The 21,717-nt window shown below is 45.7% G+C and overlaps 2 long non-coding RNA genes across 2 annotated transcripts; both read right to left on the bottom strand.

Moving 5' to 3' along the window:
• On the bottom strand, window positions 1–6,143 carry LOC129380228 (uncharacterized). The gene is made up of 3 exons (XR_008614659.2): window positions 4,986–6,143; window positions 2,667–2,840; window positions 1–1,903 (listed from the first exon to the last, which is right to left on the bottom strand). It is a non-coding gene; the product is annotated as an uncharacterized lncRNA (long non-coding RNA).
• A 3,432-nt stretch (window positions 6,144–9,575) lies between these two features.
• LOC129387443 (uncharacterized) lies at window positions 9,576–14,846 on the bottom strand. Its single transcript, XR_008614660.1, has 3 exons — window positions 14,560–14,846; window positions 12,241–12,414; window positions 9,576–11,478 (listed from the first exon to the last, which is right to left on the bottom strand). It is a non-coding gene; the product is annotated as an uncharacterized lncRNA (long non-coding RNA).
• Window positions 14,847–21,717: the final 6,871 nt, after the last annotated feature.

Below are 21,717 nucleotides of genomic sequence, written 5' to 3'. Positions count from 1 at the left end.
CTCTCTTGAATAGCTTTATTAACAGGTGTACTAGAGCTCAGTTTCAAAATTTTACACCAAGTGACGCTGATTGCTGCATTTGCTTTTCAGTTCGACACCCTATGACCAATAGGCGAAATCTTCTTCCATACGAAGGTGTCCCGGTAATACCACGAACCACTGCAGCCTGGTTTCCTTATATACGCGCCCTTCTTGGCAAAAAGAAAAATCGCATTTCCTTATCACACGAAGTTTTGCACCGACTGTAAAATGAGGTGCCCGCAAGTCCATGTGTGCACAACAACATTGTCGCACAGAAAGTTCTTGTCCACAAATACGTCTGAAAAGTCATGTACGCAAACATGCGCATGAATTCAAATCAGAGGAGGCCGGATCATTTCATTGACATACAATGAACCTACACGAAGGCTCTTTGTAAGGGACCGTCTAACGTTTGTTAATATTTGTTTCGAAAGTCGCTATCTCAAAATGTCAGTTGTCCCCAGCAACCAAACCTTCCAGATCTCCTTGCAATTATAACTCAGAATTGTAAATTATAATAAATAACTATATTAACCCTTACATTCAACTGTACATATAGCAACAGTATACATCAGAAATTACGGTACAATTTAGAGTAGATGCGAACGATCGTTTTAAGGGGGAGAACGCAACACAATAGCTTCGTACGAATCGGCTGCGGTTCGCAATGTGCGCGCTTATAAGAGATTGATCTAATGCAATATCCTTTTGAGGCATTTGGCTTTTGTTAATGGTTGTTTGGAAGATCGCTAGCAGAAAGCAAATAATGGCAAACCATCGGAAACTCTCGGAAACCATTAAATTATAAGGTAGAAATTCAAACGATAAATATTAATGAAAATATTAACGCATAAATCGATAGATACGTTGCCGACAAAGTGAATATGTGCACCTAAATAGACTATATTACGGAATAGGCGCGAACCATAGTTGCTACTGATAAATCTGAAGCAGTGTGTGGCTTTTGTTCATGGTTGTTTGGAAGGTCGCGAGGTGAAATAACATGATAGCAAACGTTCCTGAACTTTTAGGCAAGCCTACCGGAACTCTTTCGCAAACCTTCCAGTCAAATAAATCAATTATACGCAGAAATTCAAAACGATAAATAATAACAGAATTAGTAACGCATAAATTGATAGATACATAGCGTACAAAATTAATATGTACGCTTAAATTGTCTAGATTCCGAAATAGGCGCGATCAGAAGTCGCTACTGATAAATCTCCAGCTATATCTGGCCTTTCTTGATGGTTGTCGGCAAACCTTCCGGAACTATTAAGAAAACCTACCGGAACTCTTTATAACGAATCAATTACAACACAAAAATTAAAACAAGCAATATCAACGAAAAAATTTACGCAAAAATCAAGAAATAAGTACCCGGCGAAATGAATATGCGTGCATAAATATACTACAATCAAAAATTGGCGCGAGATATGGTCGGTTCAGGAGATAAACGCACAAGTCACGCATGAATATGCCGCCAACAAAGCAAGGATGTGAAGAACTGCGTCCTACAGTTCGTCCCTTTAAACACACAATCTCGCGGCAAGGCAGGGACTGATGACAGCGTGGCCTAAGCACTCCTGATGCATGGTCGAATTCACGGCGTGGAGCCCCGTGGCCACTGAAGCCTGTGCGCTCTCCACTGTGGCTTTCGTGGGCGACGACCGGCTGGCCTCGCCCTTGTACCTTGGCTGGACTCGGTGGCTTCTCTGCGTGGCCCTCCGCGGTAAAGGAGACGTCGGGCGCATGCGCGAACACAGCCATGGAACACCCGGTGGCCGAGTCAGCTCCTCTAGGCAGATGGCATCTCTCGATGTCTCGCTGGTGTGCCAAGGGCTGATGTGTTGCTCGGCTGCAGTTTCACGGCGATCGTGAACTGCGAAATGAAGGCAGTGTCTCGAATCCCCATGGGGACTACTTTGCTGCACAGACGGCGGTATTTCAAAGCATTCGCGACGAACTACTTGGACAACCTTAGAGAACTGCGAGCTTTTCGCAGTATGCTGTACGTTCCCGGTAAAGGGCGGTGCTTTCGAAAGTTAATTGTGAATTGCAGTTTTTTAGGCGTGCACTGGTGAGAACCTAGTCGGGGCAGAACCGACCTAATAGATGTATGCTGATTACCATAAAGTGAGAACAACAAAATTGATTGACCGGAGTTATTGCCGACAGGGTGTAGCGGTGGCGTAAAGGTAGAGCATCCGCCTCACGTGCGAGAGGACCGCGGTTCGAAACCCAGTGCCGTGCAATTGTCCCCCGGATTAAAAAAATCCGCGTGTTGATAAGATTTCATAAACAGGCCTGGAATGCGGCCTGATCCCGGTGACCACAACCGTTAACGCACTCCCTCACCTGAGCAGGATTGGCGACCCTGGTGCAGCATTTGGCCACAACCTCTTATATGAATACCACAATCAAACCCCGGCCCTCAATCCCCAGCGGGTACGAAGCAACGGACCACGGCGGCGGTCAGACCTGTCACGCAGCAGAGGGTGCTAAGAATCTCTGGGTCAGGACAGGCTCCCATCGGAATCTGAATCTGAGCCTGCAAGAAGTGCGCAGACCCCGAGACTCTGGAGCATCTCATCTGTGCTTGCTAATCGTTGGCGTAAGAACGTTCTACAGACGCCAATACCTACCGACGCCATGGTCTTCCGGCGGGGTCAGGGACTGACGTGCTATTCCCTATTGCGCCTCCAGCTACCCGCACTGGGAAGTCTGCTGAAGTTCGGAGATGCAACTGGGCGATCGTCACATTGTGAGCTCCCGCTTGGTATCTGCTGTCTTTGCTGAGGACTGCCACCTGGCCACTTCTGCACATGAAGGAGTCATTATCATCATCATCGGCGTGGTTACGCCCACAGCAGGGTAAAGGCTCTCCCATACTTCACCAACTACCCAGGTCATGTACTAATTGTGGCCATGTTGTCCCTTGCAAACTTCTTAATCTCATCCGCCCACCTAACTTTCTGCCGCCCCCTTCTGCGCTTCCCTTCCCTTGGAATCCAGCCCGTAACGATTAATGACCATCGGTTATCTTCCCTCCTCATTACATGTCCTGCCCACGCCAATTTCTTTTCCCATGCCGATTTCTTTTTCTTGATTTCAGCTAAGATGTCATTAACTCGCATTTGTTCTCTCACCCAATCTGCTCTTTTCTTATCTCTTAACGTTACACTCATCATTCTTCTTTTCATAGCTCGTTGTGTTATTCTCTACTGTGAGTCTGCTACGCCTCATACTAACTCTTCCTCTATCCATTTTCACTGCTCACTCCCTCTACCCTGACGACGCTGCACCATGGTGCCTGAAAGGTTGCAGAACTATGCGTCATTACCTATTATATATAAATATCACCATCAACTCATAGCGCGTCATTGACGCCTCTGGTAGACGCACTTAGCAAAATCAATTCATGCAGCCACTTCCGTGCATAACATGTCAGCGGTTCCCTGAGCAACGCTCTGTTAAAACACTCTATTACAACACTTTCCTTTCACCGTCCCGCGCTAGGGCCCCTTGAGCACGCTAAACTGTTAAGATTACACATTTATTTTTCTGCTGTGACTGACGACTTAGCTGTCGGATTGAGTAATGACAGCGTTGTTTTTTTCTTCTTTTTTTGTAACTGCCCATAATAACTGTTTCCAAACGGCATCACGGCACACATTATGTTTGCCAGAGGTATCCTGTTTGGAGCACCTCGGACGGGAGAGTACACGGTGTACTCTCCCGTAAGAAAATTTGACTACTATCAACTGCGCAGTTGTACAATGACGTCACAACGCCGCGTTCCCACAACCTGCGGGAAGCTGTGCCACAGCATACAAATTACAATGCTCTATCTATTACGCCACGGACCATGCGTAAAATGCGGAATGAACCATCCTACGAATTTTCCACGTGCAAATTAGCGCTTTGAGACGCCCGGGGCATTGGGTACGTCGTAGAGCAGCAATTATAAGAGCTGAGTGCACGAAAGTTCTAGCGGAAGACGAGTTACGGGACGCATTCGTCACCGAAATTCGGTCCGCGTCCCTCACAGTAACTGTGGCATTGTGGCATGTTGCTACAAGGCCAAGCACGTCGCGTGCTGCGGTTGAATGCTGTTTCATTGCTGTATAAATCCCCCACGTTATCTGCATGATCCACCATGCTGGCTAAAGGATGCGTTCGTCATTGAAATTTGCAGCACGTCTTTCGTCGTAATTCGCCATATCGCCATGCTGGCTGAAACTTTCGGTGATACGAGATTGCGCGGGAGGTAGATCATTTGCAGATTCCACAATATGATTGTGCTTTCTTCGCCCTTCCTTCCTTAAGGGTGACTAAGGTTGGATGATATCAGCACGTCAGCTAATTAACCAAAATCATTATTAAGTAGTTCAGCAGGTACGTTGGAAATGTATTGATACAGGATCGCGCTACGGGAAACGGAAGCGAGTATATTAGCTTTAAAAGAGCTGCTGGTTGCTGTTTACCACCAGCAGCGCTCAAACTCATATCTAAGGCTGAAAAGGTAAAGTACGACATCACAACAAATAATACATCATAGATATGTGCGAATATTGGAAATTATACATCAACCAAACTGAAGCCGTACATGCGATCTCTGTTACCACTCGGAAGTATGCTGCGTTTAATGGCTAATAGTGCGTGCATCAACTCATAATGGATCAACCCAAGGTGGACGAAGATTTGTTAAAAAAAATTGAGACAACCATTGCCCTGAGGAGGCCAAATTTTCTTCTCAACTGCCGAGGTTTCCGAGAAACCCGCAACGAGTATTTTTATTTTCTTACTGTGGTAAGGGTGGATGACAATTTTCCTTTCATGAATCGTCGTTCACCTTGCGCACTTCCGCGGAGTAGAAGTGCCAAGTGAGCAGCATATGCCACAAGTCTAACGCTGTAGTTGAAAGTATATCTCTGTTTCTTTATATATAAAATTTGACTCACAATACTTGTCGCCGATGGAACGCCGATGAACCAGAACCTCTCCCCGTCGCAGATGAAGTGCTGCAGGACCTGCCTTGCCTGGTGGAGGGAGAAACCGCGAGACAGCCGGTTGCACTACCGAAACGGGGCCGCCTTGAGCGAAGTACCGGGGTCATCCTGTGGTAGCTTGCCACCAGGAACCACTAAGGAACCACTAAAGCCAGCACACCACCGTTGAGGCGGCCTGAGATGGCCGCCTCGGGGCAGCGACGTTGCCTACAGGGTTGTCTCGGTGTGCCTTCCGAACGACTGCGCGTGGAAACGCGATTTTAGCTCATGCGTTTCTCGAACGTCTAGTGTTCGAGCATGTTCGCGTGGCAACGCGCTCGAACGCGGCCAGCTCCTGCTTCCTCCTCTTCGGTCCATCTCTCAATTGCACGTGCAGCGTCTTTGGCCAAATATGAATACCTAGAAAATCTTAACGAACAGCCTTCTGGGCGTTGAACTTCTTGTGCTATACAGCGTACTGTGCCCTGAAGATGTTGTTAATGGACTGGCGTTCCGGCAAAGAAAAAGGGAGAAAGGTGGAACATCACATTCTCAGTAATTCGCTGTTGCAGTATTCTATCAAATAGACTGGCATGCTTTGTGTGCATTTTCACATTAGGCCGCGTGCCATTCAAAAAAAAAAAGGTAAGAGTTAAGGTATAGATCATTAGCCGAACAAAAAACGTTTAAAAATACAAAATGTTTTACTATGCCGCGTTAGGTGAAATAGCTGCTTGCAATATTTACCTTGTGACACGTAGTCGCGTCCAACAAGATAGTTGAAGAGCTGGAGTTGCCTTCCCAGCAGTTTAAGTGATTTCTTTCTCGTTAGCAACTATGGGTCCGTTTAAATCTATATATGGCGTTTATATGGCATTTTTCCTTTTCTATTTCGTCCTTCTTTTCTCACTTGCTGTTTCAAACATGTAGAAACAATAAGAACATGACCCCAACGATGGAATACACAGTTGTGTTCAGGCTATACTTGCTTCTTGATCGCGGATGCGAAGCTGCGCTGCATAGCTTTAGCATGGCGCACATGAAAAGAAAACAATCACACTAACAACATGATTTGTAAACAACAAGTTTAGCTTAAGAAGACAAGTCCAGAAACAAAGAACAGGAAGAAACTAGTTATCTATATTGCCCTAGATATGACTCAGAGCACAGGTCAGTCATGCCGCTTCGAAGAACGAGAGCCTTTTCTACCAAGTGCTGCAGAAATTCTTCCGCTACATCAGGCAGGCGGCCGACAAGGCGTAACGAAGCCAGCTCGAGCCAAGTCTGGGCGTCGTCCTGGTGCAGCTTGCGGGCGAGAATCACGAACACCAGCGGCGTGGTTTCCCGTGGATTCAGCACGCTGAGAAGGTCGTCAGGGCATGCCTCGCCTATACCTCAGAGAAACCACACTGGCGCGGCCGTCTTCTCGGTGGACCGACTAGAGCGAGAAAGCGGCGTTCCAACGACTGCGCATGGGAGTGTGTGTGGTCGCAGATCATGTCATCCTCCAGGGATACGCGCTGTAATTCTACCTCTCAGCCCCTCTGCCCATGGTGCAGCACTGGGGCATCATTATGCAGAGCTTCACCGCACCAGCAGCTGCCGTGATAGGATAACGCCAGCTCAGCGTCTGATAATAATGCTGATTTCCTTAAATTTAACATACCCACAATGGGGTTTGGTCCAGCAGAGGGTAGTGCATTTGAAGTAAACAATATATTAGGAAACTCGAGGAACCATTTGCGTTAGGGAATATGTTTATAAGAGGAATCGCGCAGCATTGAACAAACAGGAATGCAGTAAACTTCGGAATATTGCACTACAAATATTAAGGATGGTTAAGGAGCATATTACGAAGGAACTGACTATAGGGAGGTGGCCCTTCACCTATAGTCGTAACACTATATTGGCGAGTAACTGCAGCCGACGCAGGACCTGTGTAAGGCCAAACGTGTTCATCCGATTTTCGTGGTGCCGCTGAAAAGCGTAGGCCCACGAGTGCGGAGCCCATTATTGATATCTCTTCGTGTCGAGCTTTTATAGGGTATGGTATGGTATGGTATTCCTTATGCGATGGCGCACACCCACTGTGGGGGATTGGCCAAGATTTGGGTGAACTAGGCTATCTTTATTAAAAACTAAAATTGGTAAAGCTAACTGGAGGAAATGAACAAACATAACATGTTTAAGAATTCAAGACAATCTCTTTGTAGCAATTATAAGATCCTCCACGGTTGAGCAAATATCCCTGTGGCACTTTCCAAGAGAGGAGGCTCCTAGAGAAAGGATATTTATAATTGAAAAGCTCAAACCAAGCTGTGCAAATCTTGATTCTAGATTTTTTCTTAAAGAAGTGAAACGGCGGCACAATATGAAAAAATGATATATTGTTTCATCTTATCCACAGACTGGGCACAGAGGGGAGGGCACCAGACTAGCCCTGTGACGATAGAAGTTTAATTTTGGTATTCGACAACGTAATCGGGTAAAGATGACTTCAGTTGTTCTAGTGCGAAAGGAATTTTTGGGCCAAGGGAATAGGAGGTGTCGATATTCTGAAAAATTAGCGACAGCTGGGTTCAAAAAGTCTTGAGTAATTGTATATCTCCTGAATCTAGTAGACGTCAGGTAAGCTATTGCAGGAAGTAATAGTAATACAGGGCCACTGAGGGCCACTCTCGCGAGACTGTCAGCCATTTCATTCATGACTAATCCTTTATGTCCAGACACCCAAACCAATCTAATTAAATTTATGTGGGCAGGCACTAGAAAATGAAATGTACGTAAAACATTAGTGACACCATTTGCTGTGAGCGAGGAACATAATGATAAAGAATCTGTTATTATTACTACCGCCGATATTGACAAATTTAGTTTGCGTAAGGCTAGGACTACAGCTAGAAATTCAGACAAAAATACGGAATAGAAGTCCGGAATCCTGATTGCAAATGACCAGTCTAGAGCGGGAGAGAAAATGCCAATTCCAGATTTTTCTTCACAATGTGAGGCGTCTGTCGCAATGACCGTACTTATAGATAAACTCAATAAATGGTCCTGTAATAAGCCGTTTAATATATTATAAGAGAGATGTTTTGCATTATTTGGGTAGATGTCATCATATATAATTTGTAGGTTCTCTCGCACATCACAAATAGGCGGTACCTCCCAGAGACGTACATTTAAGGGATTTATCAATGTTTGTTCGAAGATCACCTGTGGTGTATGAAAACGATGCCAGCGTACTCCGAAGGGTTGCTGCATTACTTCTTTTTCTTTTAGTTTGGCTTCTGCTATACCTTTTCTTTTGTAATTTGCTTCACCAGCACGCCTGAGTCAAAGTACTCCTTCCAAGTTGAGCAGAGCGACCCGTTGCCTACCTCACAAAAAAAGGGTGGGGTGTTAGCGAGAGCAGCATTCCAGGCTAAGTTGGTAAACCTGTACTCAAGTATTAGTGCGCAACACAGAAAACAGGGACGTAACGGAAGAAGACACACCAAGCGCAATCTTTTAACTAAATTTATTGTTCCCCTGAATCGGTTTCACCGATTCTGTGGTACTATATTGTAGTGGTACAATTCATTGTGCCCCTACATTGATTTATTCAGTGGTACAATAAATTTAGTTGAAAGTTTGCACTTAGTGTGTCTTTTTCTCTTACATCCATGTCTTCTTTTCTGCGCAATAATACTTTAGTAAGGGGGTGTTAAGTTTATATGCCATTTTAGCTGCCGCAGACCTAGGATAATGCCGCGCTTTTACGTCGTTGCTGCGGGCCCATGTAGTGCTAAGACAGCACTAGAAGAAATGAGCTAGTGTCACCGTCTCGAAACAGAAGTGAGAGATCACCTCTACGCGAGAAAAGTTTTAATTTGGGATGAGACATAGAAAACTCGTAAATGAAACGTCATATTGACGTGATTGACATCATTGAGAATTCCGGGTAAACTGAAGATGCAGGAAGCCCGAATTTATTACGACGGCTTGTTTTGCAGACGTTTGATTAAGGCCCAATTTTCTTCATCTTGATCGAGTGATGTACGCCGTAACCGGCGAAGCGGAAACTACACGGCCTTTCAGGGAAGCTACGGGAAAGAGAGTCTACGATTTTATTGAACCACAGTGACCCAGCCTGTTCCGCCAGCAAGTTCTGCACAAAGACAGCGAATCCCGGAATGCTGGATGCCGACACGTTTTATGGCAACTTGCGGAGGGCTGGGATGATGGCCAATAATTCTTCGTGAAAATGGGTCTAAGATCAGGCAATTCTAAAGAGCTGCGATTGTCCTATCTCGGCGTATATGGAAGCACCAGTTATCTTTCGTTGTGCCTACACCTCACTTTACCATTCTTCGCTAAGCATGCATCATACACCACCTTCGTCCTTATGACATCGCTGCGTTCAGGTCCGTTCCCATCCGCTGATTTAAACTTTACATTTCAGCACAGCTTGTGGGTGGTGCAACGCCGAGCGAGATATTAAAACTCTTACCTCCCGTGCGTAAGCACATATGGACGAGAAATGTCTCGTTGAATAGGACAGTAAGGTCAACCGAACCCATCGAACTCTCTTGAATAGCTTTATTAACAGGTGTACTAGAGCTCAGTTTCAAAATTTTACACCAAGTGACGCTGATTGCTGCATTTGCTTTTCAGTTCGACACCCTATGACCAATAGGCGAAATCTTCTTCCATACGAAGGTGTCCCGGTAATACCACGAACCACTGCAGCCTGGTTTCCTTATATACGCGCCCTTCTTGGCAAAAAGAAAAATCGCATTTCCTTATCACACGACGTTTTGCACCGACTGTAAAATGAGGTGCCCGCAAGTCCATGTGTGCACAACAACATTGTCGCACAGAAAGTTCTTGTCCACAAATACGTCTGAAAAGTCATGTACGCAAACATGCGCATGAATTCAACTCAGAGGAGGCCGGATCATTTCATTGACATACAATGAACCTATACGAAGGCTCTTTGTAAGGGACCGTCTAACGTTTGTTAATATTTGTTTCGAAAGTCGCTATCTCAAAATGTCAGTTGTCCCCAGCAACCAAACCTTCCAGATCTCCTTGCAATTATAACTCAGACTTGTAAATTATAATAAATAACTATATTAACACTTACATTCAACTGTACATATAGCAACAGTATACATGAGAAATTACGGTACAATTTAGAGTAGATGCGAACGATCGTTTTAAGGGGGAGAACGCAACACAATAGCTTCGTACGAATCGGCTGCGGTTCGCAATGTGCGCGCTTATAAGAGATTGATCTAATGCAATATCCTTTTGAGGCATTTGGCTTTTGTTAATGGTTGTTTGGAAGATCGCTAGCAGAAAGCAAATATTGGCAAACCATCGGAAACTCTCGGAAACCATTAAATTATAAGGTAGAAATTCAAACGATAAATATTAATGAAAATATTAACGCATAAATCGATAGATACGTTGCCGACAAAGTGAATATGTGCACCTAAATAGACTATATTACGGAATAGGCGCGAACCATAGTTGCTACTGATAAATCTGAAGCAGTGTGTGGCTTTTGTTCATGGTTGTTTGGAAGGTCGCGAGGTGAAATAACATGATAGCAAACGTTCCTGAACTTTTAGGCAAGCCTACCGGAACTCTTTCGCAAACCTTCCAGTCAAATAAATCAATTATACGCAGAAATTCAAAACGATAAATAATAACAGAGTTAGTAACGCATAAATTGATAGATACATAGCGTACAAAATTAATATGTACGCTTAAATTGTCTAGATTCCGAAATAGGCGCGATCAGAAGTCGCTACTGATAAATCTCCAGCTATATCTGGTCTTTCTTGATGGTTGTCGGCAAACCTTCCGGAACTATTAAGAAAACCTACCGGAACTCTTCATAACGAATCAATTACAACACAAAAATTAAAAGAAGCAATATCAACGAAAAAATTTACGCATAAATCAAGAAATAAGTACCCGGCGAAATGAATATGCGTGCATAAATATACTACAATCAAAAATTGGCGCGAGATATGGTCGGTTCAGGAGATAAACGCACAAGTCACGCATGAATATGCCGCCAACAAAGCAAGGATGTGAAGAACTGCGTCCTACAGTTCGTCCCTTTAAACACACAATCTCGCGGCAAGGCAGGGACTGATGACAGCGTGGCCTAAGCACTCCTGATGCATGGTCGAATTCACGGCGTGGAGCCCCGTGGCCACTGAAGCCTGTGCGCTCTCCACTGTGGCTTTCGTGGCCGACGACCGGCTGGCCTCGCCCTTGTACCTTGGCTGGACTCGGTGGCTTCTCTGCGTGGCCCTCCGCGGTAAAGGAGACGTCGGGCGCATGCGCGAACACAGCCATGGAACACCCGGTGGCCGAGTCAGCTCCTCTAGGCAGATGGCATCTCTCGATGTCTCGCTGGTGTGCCAAGGGCTGATGTGTTGCTCGGCTGCAGTTTCACGGCGATCGTGAACTGCGAAATAAAGCAGTGTCTCGAATCCCCTGGGGAGTACTTTGCTGCACAGACGGCGGTATTTCAAAGCATTCGCGACGAACTACTTGGACAACCTTAGAGGACCGCGAGCTTTTCGCAGTATGCTGTACGTTCCCGGTAAAGCGCGGTGCTTTCGAAAGTTAATTGTGAATTGCAGTTTTTTAGGCGTGCACTGGTGAGAACCTAGTCGGGGCAAAACCGACCTAATAAATGTATGCTTATTACCATAAAGTGAGAACAACAAAATTGATTGACCGGAGTTATTGCCGACAGGGTGTAGCGGTGGCGTAAAGGTAGAGCATCCGCCTCACGTGCGAGAGGACCGCGGTTCGAAACCCAGTGCCGTGCAATTGTCCCCCGGATTAAAAAAAATCCGCGTGTTGATAAGATTTCATAAACAGGCCTGGAATGCGGCCTGATCCCGGTGACCACAACCGTTAACGCACTCCCTCACCAGAGCAGGATTGGCGACCCTGGTGCAGCATTTGGCCACAACCTCTTATATGAATACCACAATCAAACCCCGGCCCTCAATCCCCAGCGGGTACGAAGCAACGGACCACGGCGGCGGTCAGACCTGTCACGCAGCAGAGGGTGCTAAGAATCTCTGGGTCAGGACAGGCTCCCATCGGAATCTGAATCTGAGCCTGCAAGAAGTGCGCAGACCCCGAGACTCTGGAGCATCTCATCTGTGCTTGCTAATCGTTGGCGTAAGAACGTTCTACAGACGCCAATACCTACCGACGCCATGGTCTTCCGGCGGGGTCAGGGACTGACGTGCTATTCCCTATTGCGCCTCCAGCTACCCGCACTGGGAAGTCTGCTGAAGTTCGGAGATGCAACTGGGCGATCGTCACATTGTGAGCTCCCGCTTGGTATCTGCTGTCTTTGCTGAGGACTGCCACCTGGCCACTTCTGCACATGAAGGAGTCATTATCATCATCATCGGCGTGGTTACGCCCACAGCAGGGTAAAGGCTCTCCCATACTTCACCAACTACCCAGGTCATGTACTAATTGTGGCCATGTTGTCCCTTGCAAACTTCTTAATCTCATCCGCCCACCTAACTTTCTGCCGCCCCCTTCTGCGCTTCCCTTCCCTTGGAATCCAGCCCGTAACTATTAATGACCATCGGTTATCTTCCCTCCTCATTACATGTCCTGCCCACGCCAATTTCTTTTCCCATGCCGATTTCTTTTTCTTGATTTCAGCTAAGATGTCGTTAACTCGCATTTGTTCTCTCACCCAATCTGCTCTTTTCTTATCTCTTAACGTTACACTCATCATTCTTCTTTTCATAGCTCGTTGTGTTATTCTCTACTGTGAGTCTGCTACGCCTCATACTAACTCTTCCTCTATCCATTTTCACTGCTCACTCCCTCTACCCTGACGACGCTGCACCATGGTGCCTGAAAGGTTGCAGAACTATGCGTCATTACCTATTATATATAAATATCACCATCAACTCATAGCGCGTCATTGACGCCTCTGGTAGACGCACTTAGCAAAATCAATTCATGCAGCCACTTCCGTGCATAACATGTCAGCGGTTCCCTGAGCAACGCTCTGTTAAAACACTCTATTAAAACACTTTCCTTTCACCGTCCCGCGCTAGGGCCCCTTGAGCACGCTAAACTGTTAAGATTACACATTTATTTTTCTGCTGTGACTGACGACTTAGCTGTCGGATTGAGTAATGACAGCGTTGTTTTTTTCTTCTTTTTTTGTAACTGCCCATAATAACTGTTTCCAAACGGCATCACGGCACACATTATGTTTGCCAGAGGTATCCTGTTTGGAGCACCTCGGACGGGAGAGTACACGGTGTACTCTCCCGTAAGAAAATTTGACTACTATCAACTGCGCAGTTGTACAATGACGTCACAACGCCGCGTTCCCACAACCTGCGGGAAGCTGTGCCACAGCATACAAATTACAATGCTCTATCTATTACGCCACGGACCATGCGTAAAATGCGGAATGAACCATCCTACGAATTTTTCACGTGCAAATTAGCGCTTTGAGACGCCCGGGGCATTGGGTGCGTCGTAGAGCAGCAATTATAAGAGCTGAGTGCACGAAAGTTCTAGCGGAAGACGAGTTACGGGACGCATTCGTCACCGAAATTCGGTCCGCGTCCCTCACAGTAACTGTGGCATTGTGGCATGTTGCTACAAGGCCAAGCACGTCGCGTGCTGCGGTTGAATGCTGTTTCATTGCTGTATAAATCCCCCACGTTATCTGCATGATCCACCATGCTGGCTGAAGGATGCGTTCGTCATTGAAATTTGCAGCACGTCTTTCGTCGTAATTCGCCATATCGCCATGCTGGCTGAAACTTTCGGTGATACGAGATTGCACGGGAGGTAGATCATTTGCAGATTCCACAATATGATTGTGCTTTCTTCGCCCTTCCTTCCTTAAGGGTGACTAAGGTTGGATGATATCAGCACGTCAGCTAATTAACCAAAATCATTATTAAGTAGTTCAGCAGGTACGTTGGAAATGTATTGATACAGGATCGCGCTACGGGAAACGGAAGCGAGTATATTAGCTTTAAAAGAGCTGCTGGTTGCTGTTTACCACCTGAAGCGCTCAAACTCATATCTAAGGCTGAAAAGGTAAAGTACGACATCACAACAAGTAATACATCATAGATATGTGCGAATATTGGAAATTATACATCAACCAAACTGAAGCCGTACATGCGATCTCTGTTACCACTCGGAAGTATGCTGCGTTTAATGGCTAATAGTGCGTGCATCAACTCATAATGGATCAACCCAAGGTGGACGAAGATTTGTTAAAAAAAATTGAGACAACCATTGCCCTGAGGAGGCCAAATTTTCTTCTCAACTGCCGAGGTTTCCGAGAAACCCGCAACGAGTATTTTTATTTTCTTACTGTGGTAAGGGTGGATGACAATTTTCCTTTCATGAATCGTCGTTCACCTTGCGCACTTCCGCGGAGTAGAAGTGCCAAGTGAGCAGCATATGCCACAAGTCTAACGCTGTAGTTGAAAGTATATCTCTGTTTCTTTATATATAAAATTTGACTCACAATACTTGTCGCCGATGGAACGCCGATGAACCAGAACCTCTCCCCGTCGCAGATGGAGTGCTGCAGGACCTGCCTTGCCTGGTGGAGGGAGAAACCGCGAGACAGCCGGTTGCACTACCGAAACGGGGCCGCCTTGAGCGAAGTACCGGGGTCATCCTGTGGTAGCTTGCCACCAGGAACCACTAAGGAACCACTAAAGCCAGCACACCACCGTTGAGGCGGCCTGAGATGGCCGCCTCGGGGCAGCGACGTTGCCTACAGGGTTGTCTCGGTGTGCCTTCCGAACGACTGCGCGTGGAAACGCGATTTTAGCTCATGCGTTTCTCGAACGTCTAGTGTTCGAGCATGTTCGCGTGGCAACGCGCTCGAACGCGGCCAGCTCCTGCTTCCTCCTCTTCGGTCCATCTCTCAATTGCACGTGCAGCGTCTTTGGCCAAATATGAATACCTAGAAAATCTTAACGAACAGCCTTCTGGGCGTTAAACTTCTTGTGCTATACAGCGTACTGTGCCCTGAAGATGTTGTTAATGGACTGGCGTTCCGGCAAAGAAAAAGGGAGAAAGGTGGAACATCACATTCTCAGTAATTCGCTGTTGCAGTATTCTATCAAATAGACTGGCATGCTTTGTGTGCATTTTCACATTAGGCCGCGTGCCATTCAAAAAAAAAAAGGTAAGAGTTAAGGTATAGATCATTAGCCGAACAAAAAACGTTTAAAAATACAAAATGTTTTACTATGCCGCGTTAGGTGAAATAGCTGCTTGCAATATTTACCTTGTGACACGTAGTCGCGTCCAACAAGATAGTTGAAGAGCCGGAGTTGCCTTCCCAGCAGTTTAAGTGATTTCTTTCTCGTTAGCAACTATGGGTCCGTTTAAATCTATATATGGCGTTTATATGGCATTTTTCCTTTTCTATTTCGTCCTTCTTTTCTCACTTGCTGTTTCAAACATGTAGAAACAATAAGAACATGACCCCAACGATGGAATACACAGTTGTGTTCAGGCTATACTTGCTTCTTGATCGCGGATGCGAAGCTGCGCTGCATAGCTTTAGCATGGCGCACATGAAAAGAAAACAATCAGACGAACAGCATGATTTGTAAACAACAAGTTTAGTTTAAGAAGACAAGTCCAGAAACAAAGAACAGGAAGAAACTAGTTATCTATATTGCCCTAGATATGACTCAGAGCACAGGTTAGTGATGTCGCTTCGAAGAACGAGAGCCTTTTCGACCAAGTGCTGCAGAAATTCTTCCGCTACATCAGGCAGGCGGCCGACAAGGCGTAACGAAGCCAGCTCAAGCCATGTCTGGGCGTCGTCCTGGTGCAGCTTTGAGCGAGAATCACGAACACCAGCGGCGTGGATTCCCGTGGATTCAGCACGCTGAGAAGGTCGTCAGGGCATGCCTCGCCTATTCCTCAGAGAAACCACACTGTCGCGGCCGTCTTCTCGGTGGACCGACTAGAGCGAGAAAGCGGCGTTCCAACGACTGCGCATGGGAGTGTGTGTGGTGGCAGATCATGTCATCCTCCAGGGATACGCGCTGTAATTCTACCTCTCAGCCCCTCTGCCCATGGTGCAGCACTGGGGCATAATTATGCAGAGCTTCACCGCACCAGCAGCTGCCGTGATAGGCTAACGTCAGGTCAGCGTCTGATAATAATGCTGATTTCCTTAAATTTAACATGCCCACAATGGGGTTTGGTCCAGCAGAGGGTGGTGCATTTAAAGTAAACGATATATTAGGAAACTCGAGGCGCTATCTGCGTAAGCGAATATATGTATAAGAGGAATCGCGCAGCATTGAATAAACAGCAATGCAGTAAACTTCGGAATATTGCACGACAAATTTTAAGGATGGTTAAGGAGGATATTACGAAGGAACTGACTATAGTGAGGTGGCCCTTCACCTATAGTCGTAACCCTATATTGGCGAGTAACTGCAGCCGACGCAGGACCTGTGTAAGGCCAAACGTGTTCATCCGATTTTATGGCACATCTGAAAAACGTAGGCGCACGAGTGCGGAGCCCATGATTGAAATCTCTTCGTGTCGAACTTTTATGGGGTTGCTGCATTACTTCTTTTTCTTTTAGTTCGGCTTCTACTATATTTTTCTTTTGTACTTTGCTTCACCAGCACGCCTGAGTCAAAGTACTCCTTCCAAGTGGAGCGGAGCGACCCGTTGCCTACCTCACAAAAAAGGTGTGGGGGTTTTAATGAGAGCAGCATTCCGGGCTAAGTTGGTAAACTTGTACTGAAGTATTAGTGCGCAACAAAGAAGACAGGGACGTAAGGGAAGAAGACACACCAAGCGCAATCTTCCTCTATGTGCATATGTGCTTACGCATGGGAGGTAAAAGTTTTAATATCTTGCTCTGCGTTGCACCGCCCACAAGCTGTGCCGAAATGTAAAGTTTAAATCAGCGGATGGGAACGCACCTGAACGCAGCGATGTCATAAGAACGAACCTCTATGCAAGAAAAATGTTAATGTGGGATGTGACATCGCGATCTCGTAAATGAAACGTCATATTGACGTGATTGACATCATTGCGAACTAAATTTATTGTTCCACTGAATTTCCCCGATTCAGTGGTACTATATTGTAGTGGTACAATTCATTGTGCCCCTACATTGATTTATTCAGTGGTACAATAAATTTAGTTGAAAGTTTGCACTTAGTGCGTCTTTTTCTCTTAGATCCATGTCTTCTTTGTTGCGCAATAATACTTTAGTAAGGGGGTGTTTGGTTCAGATGCCAGTTTAGCTGCCGCAGACCTAGCATAATGCCGCGCTTTTACGTCGTTGCTGTGGGCCCATGTAGTGCTAAAAGAGCACTACAGGAAATTAGCTAATGTGACCGTCTCAAAACAGAAGTGAGAGATCACCTCTATGGAAGAAAAATGTTAATGTGGGATGTGACATCGCGATCTCGTAAATGAAACGTCATATTGACGTGATTGACATCATTGGGAATTCCGGGTAAATTGATGCAGGAAGTCCGAATTTATTAAGACGGCTTGTTTTTTAGACGTTTGATTAAGCTAGAATTTTCTTCATCTTGAGCGATGTACGCCGTAACCGGCGAAACGGGAACTACACGGCCTTTCAGGGAAGCTACGGGAAAAGAGTCTACGATTTTATTGAAATATAAACCACAGTGACACAGCCTGTTCTTCCAGTAAGTTCTGCAAAAAGACAGCGAATCCCAGAATCTTGGATGCCGACACGTTTTATGGCAACTTGCGGAGGGCTGGGATGATGGCCAATAATTCTTCGTGAAAATGGGTCTAAGATCAGGCAATTCTAAAGAGCTGCGATTGTCCTATCTCGGCGTATATGGAAGCACCAGTTATCTTTCGTTGTGCCTACACCTCACTTTACCATTCTTCGCTAAGCATGCATCATACATTGCCTCTTCGTTCTTATGACATCGCTGCGTTCAGGTGCGTTCCCATCCGCTGATTTAAACTTTACATTTCGGCACAGCTTGTGGGCGGTGAAACGCAGAGCAAGATATTAAAACTTTTACCTCCCATGCGTAAGCACATATGCACAAGAAATGTCTCGTTGAATAGGACAGTAAGGACAACCAAACCAATCGCACTCTCTCGAAGAGCTTTATTAACAGGTTCATTAGAGCTTAGTTTCAAACTTTTCCAACAAGTGACGCTGAATGCTGCATTTCCTTTTCAGTTCGACACCGTATGACCAATAGGCGAAATCTTCCATACAAGGATGTCCCGGTAATACCACAAACCACTGCATCCTGGTTTCCTGATATACGCGCCCTTCTTGACAAAAACAAAGATCGCATTTCCTTATCACACGAAGTTTCGCACCGACTGCAAAATGAGGTGCCTGCAAGTCCATGTGTACACAACAACAGTCTCGCACAGAAAGGTCGCAGTTCTTGTCCACAAATACGTCTGAAAAGTACGCAAACATGCGCAGAATTCAACTCAGACGAGGCCGGATCATTTCATGACATACAATGAACCTACACAAGGGCTCTTTGTAAGGTATCTTCTAACGTTTGTTTATATTTGTTTCGAAAGTCGCTATCTCAAAGCGTCAGTTGTCCCCAGCAACCAAACCTTCCAGATCTCTTTGCAATTAATTATAGCTCAGAATTGTAAGTTATAATAAACAACAATATTCAACTGTATATATAGCATGAGTATACATGGGAAATTACGGTACAGTTTAAAGCAGACGCGAACGATCGTTTTAAGGGGGAGAACGCAACACAATAGCCTCGTACGAATTGGCTGCGGTTCGCAATGTGCGCACTTATAAGAAATTGATCTGCAGCAATATCCTTTTGAGGCATTTGGCTTTTGTTGATGGTTGTTTGGAAGGTCGCTAGAAGAAAGCAAGTATTGGCAAACCATCCGAAACTCTCGGAAACGAATAAATTATAAGGGAGAAATTCAAACGATAAATATTAATGCAAATATTAACGCATAAATCGATAGTTACGTAGCCGACAAAGTGAATATGTGCACCTAAATAGACTAGATTACGGAATAGGCGCAAACCATAGTTGCTACTGATAAATCTAAAGCAATGTCTGGCTTTTGTTGATGGTTGTTTGGAAGGTCGCGAGGTGAAATAACATGATAGCAAACGTACCTGAACTTTCAGGCAAGCCTACCGGAACTCTTTCGCAAACCTTCCAGAACTCTCTCAAACGAATAAATTATGACGCAGAAATTCAAAACGATAAATAATAACAGAAAGAGTAACGCATAAATTAATAGATACATAGCGTACAAAATTATTATGTACGCATAAATTGGCTAGACTCCGAAATAGGCGCGAACAGCAGTCGCTACTGATAAATCTCCAGAAATGTCTGGCCTTTGTTGCTGGTTGTATGGAGCGTCGCTACATGAAAAAACATGTCGGCAAACCTTCCGGAACTATTAGGAAAACCTACCGGAACTCTTCATAACGAATTAATTACAACGCAGAAATTAAAACGTGCAATATCAACGAAAATATTTACGCATAAATCAAGAAATAACTACCCGACGAAACGTATAAGCGTGCATAAACATACTACAATCCGAAATTAGCTCGAGATATGGTCGTTTCAGGAGATAAACGCACAGGTCACGCATGAATATGCCGCCAACAAAGTAAGGGCGTGAAGAACTGCGCCCTACAGTTCGTCCCTTTAAACACACAATCTCGAGGCATGGCGTGGACTGATGACAGCGTGGCCTAAGCACTCCTGATGCATGGTTGAATTCACGGAGGGGAGCCCCGTGGCCACTGAAGCCTGTGCGCTCTCCAGTGTGGCTTTCGTGGCCGACGACCGGCTGGCCCCGGCCTTGTACCTTGGCTGGACTCGGTGGCTTCTCTGCCTCGCCCTCAGTGGTAAAGGCGACATCGGGCGCATGCGCGAACACAGCCATGGAAAACCCGGTTTCCGAGTCGGCTCCTCTAGGCAGATGGCACTTCTCCATATCTCGGTGGTGGGCCAAGGGCCGATGTGTTCTTTCCCGGCTGCAGTATCGTGGTGATCGTGAACTGCGAAATAAAGCAGTGTCTCGAATCCCCTGGGGAGTACTTTGCTGCACAGACGGCGGTATTTCAAAGCATTCGCGACGAACTACTTGGACAACCTTAGAGAACTGCGAGCTTTTCGCAGTATGCTGTACGTTCCCGGTAAAGGGCGGTGCTTTCGAAAGCTATAGTTGTGAATTACAGTTCTTTAGGCGCGCACTGGTGAGATCTTAGGACAAAACCGATCTAATAAAAAATGCTTATTACCATAAAGTGGGAGCAACAAAATTGATTGATCGGAGTTATTTCATAAATTAACTGCAAATTGTCGAGCGCTTAAAAAAGCAACGAAGACACGTCACCACAGCGTAAACTCCAGAGACGCTATCAAGTGTCGTTTTGCCGAAAATTGAACAAGTGGTGGTGCCTGCTAACGACTGACAAATTATTCTTCTAGCTATTCCCCTGAAGAACGTGGAAGCTGCGTAAAAAGTGTAAAATGGTTTTCCAGTTTTCGGCAATTTGCTTATAACGCATGGGGTGCACGTGGTGTCATAAAGAGGGGAGAAAATAAAACATGTTGCCACTTTCATTCAGACTATGTCGATTAATATGTGTAGTCTACAACCACTCGATCACATGTGGGCTTGGAAAACTTTCGACCGCGCAGAGGTAAGCCGACAGGGTGCACCGGTGGCGTAAAGGTAGCATCGGGTCGATGCTTTTTAAGAGAGGGGTATTGACACGTGTACTTGTCTTTATCGGGCGACAAGTTTCACCGCCTAACAAATGTTATCGCACAGCACAGGACGCGCCTGCATGTGTCGGAAGTTTCTGGTATGTTATCGATGGTTCCATCCGCTGTCTGTGACCGAACCTTGTGTAATGCGATTGCATATGGGCGCGACGCGAATAATGTAGAACTTTGTGGAAGACACGCGGGTCCCAGCGATTACTCTGTAACATTCGACGACTAATGTATAAAAGGCGACGCGCTTGACCCGCTCATCAGATTTTCAGCGATCGCCGACTGTATTCGCCGCTATCGTTGCGCTATAAGTGTACCCTGTTTTTGTGGGCACTGGTTCGCCCAATAAAAGTTAGCTTTGTCTTTCACAGTATTGCTACTGTGTTCTTCAACGTCACCACCAAGTGACAATATGCGGAAAATGAATACCTTCTTCCTCAAGCGGGATAGCCGCCAGTGGACGTGGAGGAGCCCGAATGACGAGACTAGAAATGAAATAGACTTTATACTCTGCGCTAACCCTGGCATCCTACAATATGCGGACGTGCTCGTCAAGGTGCACTGCAGTGACCATAGGATGGTAAGAAATGGAATTAGCCTAGACTTTAGAAGGGAACGGAAGAAACTGGCACATAAGAAACCGATCAATGAGTTAGTCGTAAGAAGGAAAATAGAGGAATTCCGGATCAAGCTACACATACGGTTTTCGGCTGTAACTCAAGAAGATGGCCTTAGTGTTGAAACAATGCACGAAAATCTTATGGGCATCATTAAGGAGTGTGCAATAGAATTTGGTGGTAACTCCGTTAGACAGGATACCAGTAAGGTATCGAAGGAGACGAAAAATCTGATCAAGGAACGTCAATGTATGAAAGCCTATAACCCTACAGCTA

Source organism: Dermacentor andersoni, chromosome 2 (genome assembly GCF_023375885.2).
Source record: "Dermacentor andersoni chromosome 2, qqDerAnde1_hic_scaffold, whole genome shotgun sequence".
Taxonomy (NCBI): domain Eukaryota; kingdom Metazoa; phylum Arthropoda; class Arachnida; order Ixodida; family Ixodidae; genus Dermacentor; species Dermacentor andersoni.
Note: the sequence above shows the minus strand (reverse complement) of the source record. Positions and strands in the feature narration are given on the sequence as shown.